This window comes from Rhinopithecus roxellana, chromosome 4 (assembly GCF_007565055.1).
Source record: "Rhinopithecus roxellana isolate Shanxi Qingling chromosome 4, ASM756505v1, whole genome shotgun sequence".
Taxonomy (NCBI): Eukaryota; Metazoa; Chordata; class Mammalia; order Primates; family Cercopithecidae; genus Rhinopithecus; species Rhinopithecus roxellana.
In genome coordinates this window covers 21,435,480-21,448,758 of record NC_044552.1, presented here as the reverse complement: position 1 = coordinate 21,448,758, position 13,279 = coordinate 21,435,480, and positions in this window count along the sequence as shown.

Below are 13,279 nucleotides of genomic sequence, written 5' to 3'. Positions count from 1 at the left end.
CTTATGCTCATAGATGAGAACCCATTATCAATCAAATATTCCTTGTCCAGTGGGGATGAAGTCAAGGCATGACATTAGAATTAGCAAAATTGAGGAAAAGTGCATATCAGGGCCTAATTCAGAGAAAGGAAAAGAAAGTAAAGCTGACGAGCCTAGACGCTAATTTTAATTGCATGAATAGGTCACTTTTTTTAAACAGTAGATATTAATAGGATAAGTTTCAAGGCTCCCACCAGAATCTTAGCATTACTAGTAGCACACTACTTTCGTTTTTTGTTTGTTTGTTTGTTTGTTTGTTTGTTTTGAGACGGAGTCTCGCTGTCACCCAGGCTGGAGTACAGTGGCCGGATCTCAGCTCACTGCAAGCTCCGCCTCCCGGGTTCACGCCATTCTCCTGCCTCAGCCTCCGGAGTAGCTGGGACTACGGGCGCCGGCCACCACGCCCGGCTAGTTTTTACTAGCACACTACTTTTGAAAAACAATAAACCGGCTGGGTGCGGTGGCTCACGCCTGTAATCCCATCACTTTGGGAAGCCAAGGTAGGTGGATCACCTGAGGTCAGGAGTTTGAGACCAGCCTGGCCAACATGGTGAAACTCCACCTCTACTAAAAGTACAAAACTCAGCTGGGTGTGTTGGTAGGCACCTGTAATCCCAGCTACTTGGGAGGCTGAGGTTCAATCCACTTGAACCCGGGAGGTGGAGGTTGCAGTGAGCTGAGATCACACCACTGCATTCCAGCGTGGGTGACACAGTGAGACTCTGTTTCAAAATAAAAACAAAAGAAAAACACCAAAGCTATTCAGGAAGAACATGAACTCTACCACATAAAATTCTTTCCATTTTTAAATAACCTAATTCATGATTTGGATAATAAGTAAAAACAACTAACATTTGTTCAACATTCTGATTTACATTTTAAAGTGTTTTTACAAGGGTTATCTCATTGGATATGCCCAAGGTCACCTAAATCTACATTGGATGGAGGAGACAAACACATTATGACTCTAAACTCCATGTTCTTTTACCACCACCCACATTCAAAAGTCATATTCAAGTTCTCTGCACTTTCTAGTGTTATTTCCTGTATTTTTAAATCTTGCCCTTTTCTCTGGCAAATTTCTAGGCATCACAAGGTCGAGGACTACATTTTTCATTTATTTTGTAGATTCTATAACTCTACTTTGTATCTGGTATGAAATAAACATACACAGATGAGCAGATTATATAATAATTAATTAAGAACCCTTTCACTTAGAAACAATGTTATTTAAATACAAAGTTTTCAAGAGAGAAAGTGGTAATGCAAGTTAAGAATCAGGTGTCAAGGGATATGTGTAAACTCTTAGCAAAGCCACTTAGCAGCTGTTGTAAGGATCAAAGAGATAAATATAAAAGGTTTTAATGAACTCTAATGTTAATTAAACACGGGGCTGGGGCTAGAGTGTGGCAAAAGAGGCATTGAGGGCACAAAGTGTAAGGATGAACCCACTCTCTTAAATTTTGTGATCCTAAATTCCTCTCTTGCCTTATCCTTCCAGCACTGTTTAAAGATAAGTGATAGACAAAAGATCATCCCATTTTTCCCCCATTTAACATATAAAGGAAATTCCACGAGTCATCTATAGTCCCACAAAGAACATACAGAACTAGAAAAAATATGCTGTGGATTGTTGGAACAATATCCAGCTTGTATTGTAACAGTTTGTTAAGATCTCTATGATTGGTACTAAGTGAAGTCAAAAATACCTGAAGAATTAGACATCTTCAAAGTTTCTGTGGAATTGGGAGAATTGTTTCCCTCTATGTTGTTCTGATCCCTAGAAGGATCAGATGCCCTCTACCATTTATAGCCAACATCTCAACTGTTACTTGGACAATTAATTTGATCATAATATTAGGATGTGTCAGAATTAAGTTTTTATACTTTTAAGCACAAGACAAGAAGAAATGTACCCCTTGTGGGACTTTTAGAGACCTCAGTGTTTAATCAAAGATCTTGTGTAATATTCAATATAATGATGAATGTCATGAACACAAGTGGCAGAAAATATGAATGAAAAAAGGATGAGAAGCTGTGGGAAAAGGCAGAAGCTCTTAACACCCATAATCAATTGTTTAAGGTTTAAACACCAACAACGAATAGTTTGCTCCTTAGCAAATTTAATTATGGGATTTCTAGAAACATTTCTAGAAAGTTTAATTATGGGCTTTCTAGGAAGTTTAAAATTGGCTTTCTAGAAACTTTGATTCAAGGCTGGGTGCAGTGGCTCACGCCTGTAATCTCAGCATTTTGGGAGGCCGAGGTGGGAGGGTTGTTTGAGTCCAGGAGTTTGAGACCATCCTGGACAACATAGTGAGATCCCATCTCTACAAAAAATTTAAAAATTAGGTGGCCATGGTGGGATGTGCCTGTAGTCTCAGTTACTTGGGAGGCTGAGGTGGGAGGATTGCCTGAGCTCAGGAAATCAAGGCTGCAGTGAGCCATGATCACACCACTACACTCTAACCTGAGAAGCAGAGTGAGACTCTATCTCAAAAAAAAAAAAAAAAAAAAAAAAAAAAAGTAAAAAGAAAGTTTTATTCCCAAGAAACTGCCTCGGAGGTATGGAATTTAACTCTCCTCTTCAGTAGTAGGTTGTATTGCCTGCATTTTGGAGCCTCTGGTATTAGCTCATCTTCTGTTCATTTTCAGTGCTTCGACACCTAAGTTTTTGTAGAAGACATGTAGATGTCTAGAAGACATCTAGACATCTTTTTTCTAAAAGACAGAGTTCCCTGTTGAGAACACTCTGATGTTGAATGACGCTTGACCTCTTCATGGAGGCCTTTCCCCATTCTTTACACGGATAAGATGTATCTCTACTGTGGAGTCCCTGATACAGAACAAAACTGACAACCCCACTGAAAGCATTCCCACACTAATCACATTTTTAAGGTCTAAATCCAGAGTGTATTTTCTGGTGATAACAGAATACCAATCATGAAGAGAAAACTTCTCTGTCCACTTCACATTTAAGAAGTTTCTCTCCCAGGTGAATTCTGTAGTCGTAAATGAGGCTTGTATTTTGGACGAAGCTTTTCCCAAATTCATTACATTTGTGTCATTTTTTTAAATGTAAAAGTCACCTGCTGATGTTCTAATCTGATCCATTTTTTTTCCGCACTCAGAATCCTGGTACATGCTCCCATTGAGTGTTCCACATACCTTCCCATATAATTCTGTTTTCCTGTAATTTCCTTAACTGGAGCTGCTGTCCTTTTCTCAGTCTTCACCTTACCATTGGAAACAATAATCCAATGAAAAGAAGGGGCTTATCATAGGAGAGAAAAATCTTCCTAATAAAATATGAGTATGAGGTTTGTGTTTATCTGAAAAGTATATGAAGAAGGCATAATATGAGGAGAACATGAGAAAGGAGAAAGATGTGGTGCCAGTGGCCAAAAGAGGAAACACTGGCAAAAAGGCAGTAAGTATATATGTAGGATAAGGAAAAGAGCGAAAAGAACAGAATGAGAGTCAGTTCAAAAAAGAACTGGCTGGGGTGTTATGAGAATGTGGAATGTGGAATGTGAATGAAGTGGATTTGTGTTGAGGTGATCATTCATTGATCAACTCAAATTTCTGATTAATTCATTCAACAAATGTTTACCTTGTGTGTACCATGTGCAGTACTGGAGCCGTCAGTATTAGAACAATAAACAAAACAGCAGAAAAAATTCCTGCATTCACACTCACATAACTTCTATGGGATGTCGGCCAATTAACAAACAACTAAAAAATAAAGTACATAGGTGGTAACAAGTACTATGGGAAAGAGGACAGGGACTTCCATCAGGCAACAGAGGGTGAAAATTTTAAATAGAGTGATGAGGAAGACCTCACTGATAACCTGAAGGAGGTGAGAGAGCCAGTCATGTGGTTATGGGGAGCATAGAATCCCAGGCAGAGCAAACAGCAACTGCTAAAGCTCTGAGGTGAGAGTATGTCTAGCATTCAAGGAACAGCTCACTGGCTGTAGCTGGAGCAAAGTGAATGAGGGAGAGCAATGGAAAATCTGGTCAGAGAGGAGGCAAGTAGCCAGGTTATATAGGGGTTCAAAAACTACTGTAAGAACTTTGGTTTTTATTCTGAGTAAATGAGAAACCATTCGATATTTTTCGATAGAGGAAAGTTAAGATCTGGCTTGGGGTTTAAAATGATCACTGTAGTTGTTGTGTTGAGAATAAACCATATGAGAGACAAACGTGCAAGCAAGAAAACTCAGTAGCGGGCTACTGCGGTAATTCCGGGAACATATAATGGTAACGAAAAACAGTGGTAGCAGTGGAGATGGTGAGAAGTGATTTAGTTTGTAGATATATTGGGAAAGTAGTTCTAATGGGATTTCCTGATTAATTGGATGAGACGTGAGAGACAAGTAAAAGACAAGAATGAAAAAAGCAGATGAGCAGTTTATAAACAAGGCAACTACTACTCAAGGGGCAAAAGCTGTGCAGAAGTTAAAATATGTCTATAGTGAGTACTGGCCTACTATCCCTGTACATGTTTATGCCTTAAGGGAATTATAATTATAAAAAATATAGTTAGGCATGCAAGCTCTATCATCATAAGACTGAAAGGGAGTGAACGAGTTTAAGGAAAATTCATAAATAGTGCTCCCAATTGTGAAATATATGTTTATGCATAATCAGAGTAATGGACACAAGAACAAGCAAGACCAGAGGGGCTTCAACAAGAACTGGTAGGTGCAATCTTAGGTTCTGGGGGTCTGAGATTTGATTTTACTCTACTAACAAGGCACTAGCTTAGCCTGTTATTGGAATCTGGCATATAACACAAATTGCCTAAGTCAGAAACAAAATAATTTTGTGATTACAAGGAGGCCCTATGACTTTTACACTGCCTTCAGAATTTCAGTGCCTTTTTCTACTGCATTAATAACCCACCCCAAACAGTCCTACTATTTCAAAGTTATAATTGTTATTTTTTTCCCAATTAGGATAGTCTAGGCCCAGTGGCTCATGCCTGTATTCCAGCACTTTGGGAGACTGAAGCAGGAGTATTACTTGAGGCCAGGAGTTTGAGACTAGTCTTGGAAACATAGCTAGATTCCATCTCTATAAAAAACAAAACCAAAAAAACCTTATTAGGAGAGACGGTCCCCCTTGGGCCTTTTGTGCTTCTGCGCATCTTGCTATATGTGCCAAGGATGTAAGTCCCTGATCATTTTTTACCAGTCTATTTCCCATAGATAGCAAGTCTGCTATTTGTTACTCATAGATATCAAGCAGCTATCATATTTGCATCAGTTGCCACTGCCACCAAGTCTCAAGAAGGTGACATCATGGGCCCAGATGGATGCTATGCACACAGTGGGTTTGTGTTGCATCCAGAGAAGCCTGAGCTTAGGGAATCTGTAGCTTTTATAGCAAGGGATTGAGTAAGCCTGGTAATTGTACAAGGGAAGACATTATCTTTCAAGGTCACCAGCTGCATAAACAGTCCGAGGAATAGACTGGTTTAAAAAAAAAATCTTGTATCCTGATTTTCTTTTTTTAAAACCATCATTCTCGTAACTTTCTATTAAAGTTTATGTGTACATTCTGCTTATGGTTTATTCTATTGTCAATCTCCACTGGAATATTAACACTATGAGGGCAGAGACCTTTGTCCTTTTTGCCACTGTTGTATCCTGAACACCTAAAATAGTGTCCAGCCCAGAAGAGTAATTCAACATTCTTGTTCTGTAAAAGGTTAAATAATTTAAAGCTTATTGAGTCCTAAGGTGTAATATGTATATCATTTTCAACTTTACAAAATATTTTGAAATCGCTTTTTAAGATAAATGTATGAATTTATACACCCATCAGCTGTGTAAGAGTTTTTTCACACATTTACTAGCAAATATTATTGAAACACTTTTACATGTTGCTAAGGTATAGGTATGAACTGGCTTAAAATTTGCCTTTTCTAATAACAAGGTTAAGGATCTTTGCTTATGTTAATTGGTCATTTAAGATTCCTCCTCTGTGAATTGCCTGTGTGTATTCCTTGTTATTTTTTTCTGTTTGATTGTTGGCTTTTTTCTTGTTCATACATAGAAGTTCATTATATATTCTGGCTATTGATCTTTGTTGATTATATGGGTTGCAAATATCTTCTTTCAGTCTTTTTGTTTTTCCACATGTTTCTGGTGTCTTTTGATATAGCTTTAAATTTTAATGAGGTCAAATTTACTAATTTTTTTCCTTCACAGTATGTGCTATGGATTTTAAAAGAATTCCTGCTTTACTTAAGATCATAAAGAAATACTCCTAATTTTCTTCTGAAAGTGTCAAGATTTTTCTATTTAAATTTTTTTTTGAGAAAGGGTATCATTCTGTCATCCAGGCTGGAGTGTAATGGTGCGATTATAGCTCACAGCAACCTCAAACTCCTGGGCTTAAGGGATCCTCCTGCCTCAGCTTCCCAAGTAGCTGGGATTATAGGTGCACACCACTGCACCTGGCTAATTTTTTCCCTTTTTGTAGAGATGGGGTTTTGCCATGTTGCTGTGGCTGGTCTCAAACTCATGAGCTGAAGCAATCTAGTCACCTTGGCCTCCCAAAGTGCCAGGATTACAAGCATGAGCCACCACACCTGGCCAGTTTTGCTTTTTGACTTTTAAATCTTCATAGAAATTAATTGTTGTGCATGTATGAACCAAACTTTTTTTTTTTTCTATTTGGATATCTTTTATCAAGTAGCCCTTTCTTTTCCCACTGAGTTTTAATGCTACTTCTGTTACATATCAAGCATCCATACATGCCTAATTGCTTCTCAGCCTTTAGTTCTGTTCTATTGGTCTACTTGTCTATAATTGTGCTGATGCCACACTGGCTTAACTACCTAACTACTGTACATATATAATAAATCCTAATATCAGGTAGGGCAAGTTACAGCACCTCCTTTGTTTGCTCAAAAAATTCCTTGGGTCTTTTTCACTCTTTTGTTCTTCCTTATGAGTCTAGGATCAGCTAGTCAAATTCCATGGAACGGCTCACTGGGATTTTGATTAGCATTACATTTAATTTGTGTATCAATTAGGAAGGAATGAAATCGTTCCCATATTGGATGTTCCTATGCATAAACATGGTATGTATCGCCATTATTTATCCTTTTCTTAATAAAATTGTATGTTTTCATTAAGGTGTCTTTTTATTTCATTGCTCCTGTAGTTACTGTCTTCTAAAAATTACATTTTCAAACTCTTGTTGGTAGACCAGAAGAGCAATTGTGAATACTGATGTTTCTCATCCAGCGACCTTGCTAAACTCTCTTACTAATCAAAATAATTCAAGTGTTAGATTATCCTGAGCTTTCTGTGCAAAAACTACAACACATTTTTTAAAGCATGGTTTATTCATTTATATTGAATGTTTTAATTAAATAATGCAGTCATTTACATCAAAATATATTAAAAGTGGTGTAATCATTCTTTGTTTTAATTAGATAATGCAATCACCTCAAAATATATTTAAAAGTATACAGTAATCATTCTTTCTCCTACCTGCATCCCCTAGTCTACCCAGTTTCTAATCCTCATAGGTAACCACCATTATTAATTTAATGTATCCCTCATAGATAACCACCGTTATTAATGTAATGTATCTCTCTGGTGTTTCTTCTGAATATACAAGATCGAAACAAATATATATTAAAGTCTTATTAATCTCTTCTATCTTCACAAAAATCTAGCAAAATATAGACATATCTCTGATCCTTTTCTCCCTTTGCTGAAAGAATCATTTTTAAAAGTCATTTTAACAGCGACACTGGAGGGAAGAAGACGCGTTGGGGGCTGGCAAACCACAGAGTCTGTCAGGTAGGTGGCTAGAGAGGAACGGAAGTGGCCTTTGTGTTCCGCCCTTTGTGTATGGTTTGTTAGTTTCCGACACTGTCAGTGTGTGGTCTATGGCAGAAGCCGGTTGGGAACCCGCTTACAGATGTGGGCTCACGCGGAATCTGCTTATAGATGTGCGGTCACGCCTCCTTCGGTTGCTCTTCTCTGACCTGTCATGCAGTTCTTAGGGTCCCTGTGTGTCTGTGTGTGTGTGTGTGTGTGTGTGTGTGTGTGTGTGTGTGTGTGGTGGGGGGGGGGAATCCCTCCCTCACCAATTTCCTCCCGCCTCCGACCCTCCCCAATTCCCTGAACCCTGTCTTCCCAGGAAGCCTTTGGGCCGTGGTCTCCACAAAGGGCTCACTAGAAGAGCCTTTTTGTTCAGGGCCGTGTTGTGGACTGGGGTTCCGTTCTCTGGGTTGGTGCCTTAATTCGCTAGGAGACGTGATTCTTGGGTTATAGTCACAGGCCTTAAAAAATGAGAGCCTTTAAATCTTTGCTGCCCTTAGAGACAAGTTCAGTATTAAAAGCCCTTTAAATTACTGTTGGCATTACTGGTCAGGAGCCTGGATTTTAGAGCTGGCCTGTCAGGTTGGGTCCTGCTAACTGTGTAACTTCTGGCCAATCCGCAACCTCTCTGTGCTGCATTTTACATCTTTGTAAATGGAGATAATGTATATCACCTAACCCATTAGATAAGGCTGTGAGGATTGTGTCCACGAGGATTAAATGAATATATGTAAAGCACCTAAAATAGTACCTTACATGGAGTAAGCATGATGTAATAATGATCTCCTATTATTGTTATTTATTATTTTTTTCCTATAAGGAGCACCTTACCTTTAGTGTCTTGATGACTGGCTTTTGTTACCTTTCTTTAAATTTTTAGGCCCTTTATCAATTCTATTGGTAATGGACGATTTCTTACATGGGAGTGAGAGAAGTGGGGAGAAGGGATATTCTTAGGAAGAGCTGCTCCCAAATAGTTTGTGTTGTTTGTTGTGATGCTCAAACCCACAGTAGCTCCAAGAGTTGGAAATGCCTCTCCTTGACTCCTCTGATTTAGGAGAACGAAAAGAGATTTTTGTCAGTGGAAGGCTGAAATACACCGACCCTGATCAGTGCTAAAAAGGTGTCATCTTTTTAGAGTCTTGTCTCTGTGATCTGAGAGACCAAAATAGACACACCTCTATCAACTAAGATGAACCTTAAAGTTAAGAAACAATCTTAACCTTACCTGCATGTGTTCATGTATACCTGCTTATGTTTGATGGTTCAGGGCCTTGCTGGTAAAGCAAATTTCTAAATTCCGATGGCTACAAGAAAAGTCATATTCTTACTAAACGCCCTAATAACAGGAGCTATCAGGCAAATCCCAACTCCGATTTATAACCCAGAGCACTACAACTCCAACTGAATAGAAGACCAGCCTTACAAGCATTATTTTCTGATTAGCAATTGTAGACATTAAGCCAGTTTCAGCCAGCTCATAGGGGCTGCATATAAACTGTCTCAGTGTCCTGTAGTTCACCTTTAGACATGAAGAGCCAAATTCTCCCTCATTTTAATGCTACCCACCCCACGCCACCCCAAAGTGAACATGGGATGTATGTTGCATCTATGTTTACTTACCGCACATGAACTCTGCTCCCCTCATAAATATATCCAGCTTTCCCCCAAACCTGCTGAATATGTATGACTTTATTGTCATACACTGTGAAGCATAAAGCCCAACCTGTCCTTTCCCTCCTGGAAGAGGGTATCTTTGGTCCACGCAAGAGACGATCTCTTCCCAGTTTGAAAACTAGTATAACCAATAAAGCCCTCTTTTCTACTATTTAGCCATTCTGGTGGTCTTTTGGACAACATTTCCAAGAGACCTGTGGCTCATGTGGGAATTACATATGTGTGAGTGTATGTGTGTGTGTGTGTGTGTGTGTATATATGACACACACCTACATACCTATGTCTATATTTATTTCTGTAAGTAACTACAGATAGTGGAACATTGAGTTCACACCGACACCTTTAATTTTAACCCAATACTGCAGGATTCATTTTGGCCTTTTATTTTTTATGTTTGTAACTCCCTTCTCTGACAGTGAGAAATCTGGATGCTAATATGACCAGTGGGCTGTCTGTATCTTGGGTTCAACCAATTACAGATAAAAAAACATTTAAAATAAAAAAATTGAAAATAACAATACAATGTCGACCAACAGGAAGAACCTGAGGCACAAAATACTATTTGAAAGAGTTCACTTAAGCCAAAATGAGGACAGTTATGCAGAGCCCACATAAGCAAGTGCCTTCAAGAGGAAATTATTTAGCTCAAGAGGGGAGTGTGACATGAGTGCTATTGCATATCAGTGCTTCTCTGGGTCTGATCATTTAAAAGGGCTTGCAGTCCTCAGATAAAAAGGGTTTTTTTTTTTCTTGACAATGATGAAAAAGATAATGCAAATAGAGAAATACATTGTAACAAATATTTACATGGCATTTACATTGTATTAGATATTATAAGTACATCTGGAAACTACTTAAAGTATACTGGGTATACGTTACATGCAAATACTATACTCTTCCATTTTATGTTAGGGAAAAGAGCATCCTCAAATTTTGGTACCTGAGAGAGTCCTGGAGCCAATCCCCCAAGGATACCAAAGGATGACTGTAACTGATTATTTGATCAGTCTTTCCTGTATATAATCAATTTCCCCATGCCTTCTCACTTATCTCAGTTGGGCTCAGACCTCAAATGTTACAGCTTGCTGAAACTGGAATGAGGCCTGTGGAATAGATGGTAGTAATGTATATGTCAATTTTGCTACCATAGTTTCCTCCTCTCACCCATGTGACATTCTCCTCACTCGACTTGGGGTCCTAATTCACTCTAGGCTGAACTGCCACCTCCTCCTCCATCTCCTGTGGCCCCACCTAATGGATTTTGGACTGAATTATTCAGGAATGAAGGAAGGTAGGATTTTTTAAATTTAAAAGAAAATTACTATGGACAATGTCAGACATATGTAAGTGTAGAAAGAATATTATGACAAATTCCCATATGTGTCTCACCTAACTTCAACAATTATCATGTTTGTGGTGTTTTCTTTTTTTCTTCCTCTTTTATTTTCTGAGTATTGTAAAGCAAAATCCCAGACATTATATCAGCTTACAAGGACAAGTACTTCAGCGTGAATTTCTAACAAATAAGGACTTTTCAAAAACATAACCATAGTATCATTATGACAACTAAATTGACAGTAATTCATGAATATCATTGTGTTTTAATTTTCCCAATTGTCTCAAATATGTCTTTTTGCAATTGTTTTGTTCTTATCAGGGTCCAAATAAGGTTTACCATTACCTTTACATTTGGTTGATAAGTCTATTCAGTGTCTTTTAATCTATAGTTCCCCTTTCTCCTCTGAATGTTTATTAATGCCATTTATTTGTTGAAGAATCTAGGTCTTTCTGAGGTAGGAGCCTTCACTCGACTCCAGAAGTGGGGCTGACACCAGACCAGATTGAAAATTAGCCAAAACAGAGTAGAGGCAAAAGCATGTCTCTGTAGGACATGCTCAGCAATGTGCCATGTCAGTTTACCATTGCCATGCTACCCCTTTCCATGACAACAACCTGATGACCAGGAAGTTACCACCCTTTCTCTAGAAATTTCTGCATAATCTGCTCCTTAATTTGAATATAATTAAAAGTGGGTATAAATATGGCTGCAGAACAGATTCTGAGGTACTACTCTGGACATGTTGCCTATTGGTTAGCCCTGCTCTGCAAAGGAGCAGTACCTCTGCTGCTGCTGTACATTACTGCTTCAATAAAAGCTGCTGTCTAACACCACTAGCTCACCTTTGAATTCTTTCCTGAATTAAGCTGAGAACCATTGATTCATACATTTTATGAAACAAGCAAAAAGAAATAAAAAAAGGACGCTCCTGATCTAAGCCCCATTTGGGGGCTCACCTGTCCTGCATCATCTGACAACCCAGATGGGATGAAGACAGCAGAGACAGTGGAGAAAGAGGCAATCAGCATGAAGGCAAGACAGTAGTAAGGCAGAGAGACAAAAGAGATGATCATGATCAGTGATCAGCAGAGAAGTGGTGATTGGCAAGAGATGATGAGAGAGAGTAGTCAGCAAGACAGCAAGAGACCAGTGAGAGATGGTGATTGGTGAGAAGGTGAATGGAGAGATGGCAAGGCAGTCTGTGACTGAGGCTGCCAGAGCTCTAACAATAAAGAGCTGCCAACACTACAGAGCTATAACAGTAACCAGAGGTTCTTTCCAGAGCCACCATTTTCCCTGACAGGTGGAGCCAAGTGGATGTGTAAGTGGTCATAATGCTGCTGCCTCATATGGGACCCACTGCTCCAACCAGCAGGCCGGTGGGTTACCAGCCCCATCTTGGTCCCCCATGTGACAGCTGAGCCCACCTAAGCTGAGGAAATCTGGAGAGACTTTCACCTGGGTCCCATGTGAAAGATCGGTCAGAGCCACTTATCTTGAGGATAAGTGAATGTTCCTTGTGCTCCCCTACCTCACCCCCTAATATCGGGTAAGATAGGAAGTAAAAGTCTTTGGATAAGTGGTCAGTTAAAAGTCCCCTGTTGTTTGAGTGCTTTGAAGCATATCCTTGCCACATCTTCCCCCAGTTCTTTCTCCTCTGACTCCATTTTATTGCTCCACCAGTCATTTTCAGTCCTAAAATATATGTTTTGTTTTCAGTTTTTTTTTCTTTTGAGACCAAGCCTTACTGTTACCTAGGCTGGAGTGCAGTGGCATGATCTTGGCTTGCTGCTACCTATGCCTCCCAGGTTCAAGTGATTCTTCTGCCTCAGCCTCCCGAGTAGCTGGGACCACAGGCATGCACTACCAGGCCCAGCAAATTTTTGTATTTTTAGTAGAGAAGGGGTTTCACTATGTTGGCCAGGCTGGTCTTGAACTCCTGACCTCAGATGATCCACCCATCTTGGCCTCCCAAAGTGCTGGGATTACAGGCGTGAGCCACCATGTCCAGCCTCCATGGGGTTTTCAGTATTGGGTGAGGAGACCCTCACTGGCTGAAACTCAGGTACTCCGGGTTTTGGTATTTTCGGCTGCCCCGGCAGATGCTCTGGGGTTTTCAGCATTGACATTCCCTCTAGGATTGTGGATTACAGTCCCTACCTCTAGGAAAATATTGGTCTCACGTTTGTCTGCCCTAAAGTTAGAAGTTACTTCCCTAACAGCCAGTTGCAGTCCCCTTCCTTTGTGCTCGCTTATAACTGCCTTGCTCAGCCCTCTTGGTTGAAGAAGCTGGGAATACCCAATCCCCTGGCATGACAGCCAACCACCTACAGCAGTAAACAAGTGGCTACCCAAACATTTTTTTTCAGTGT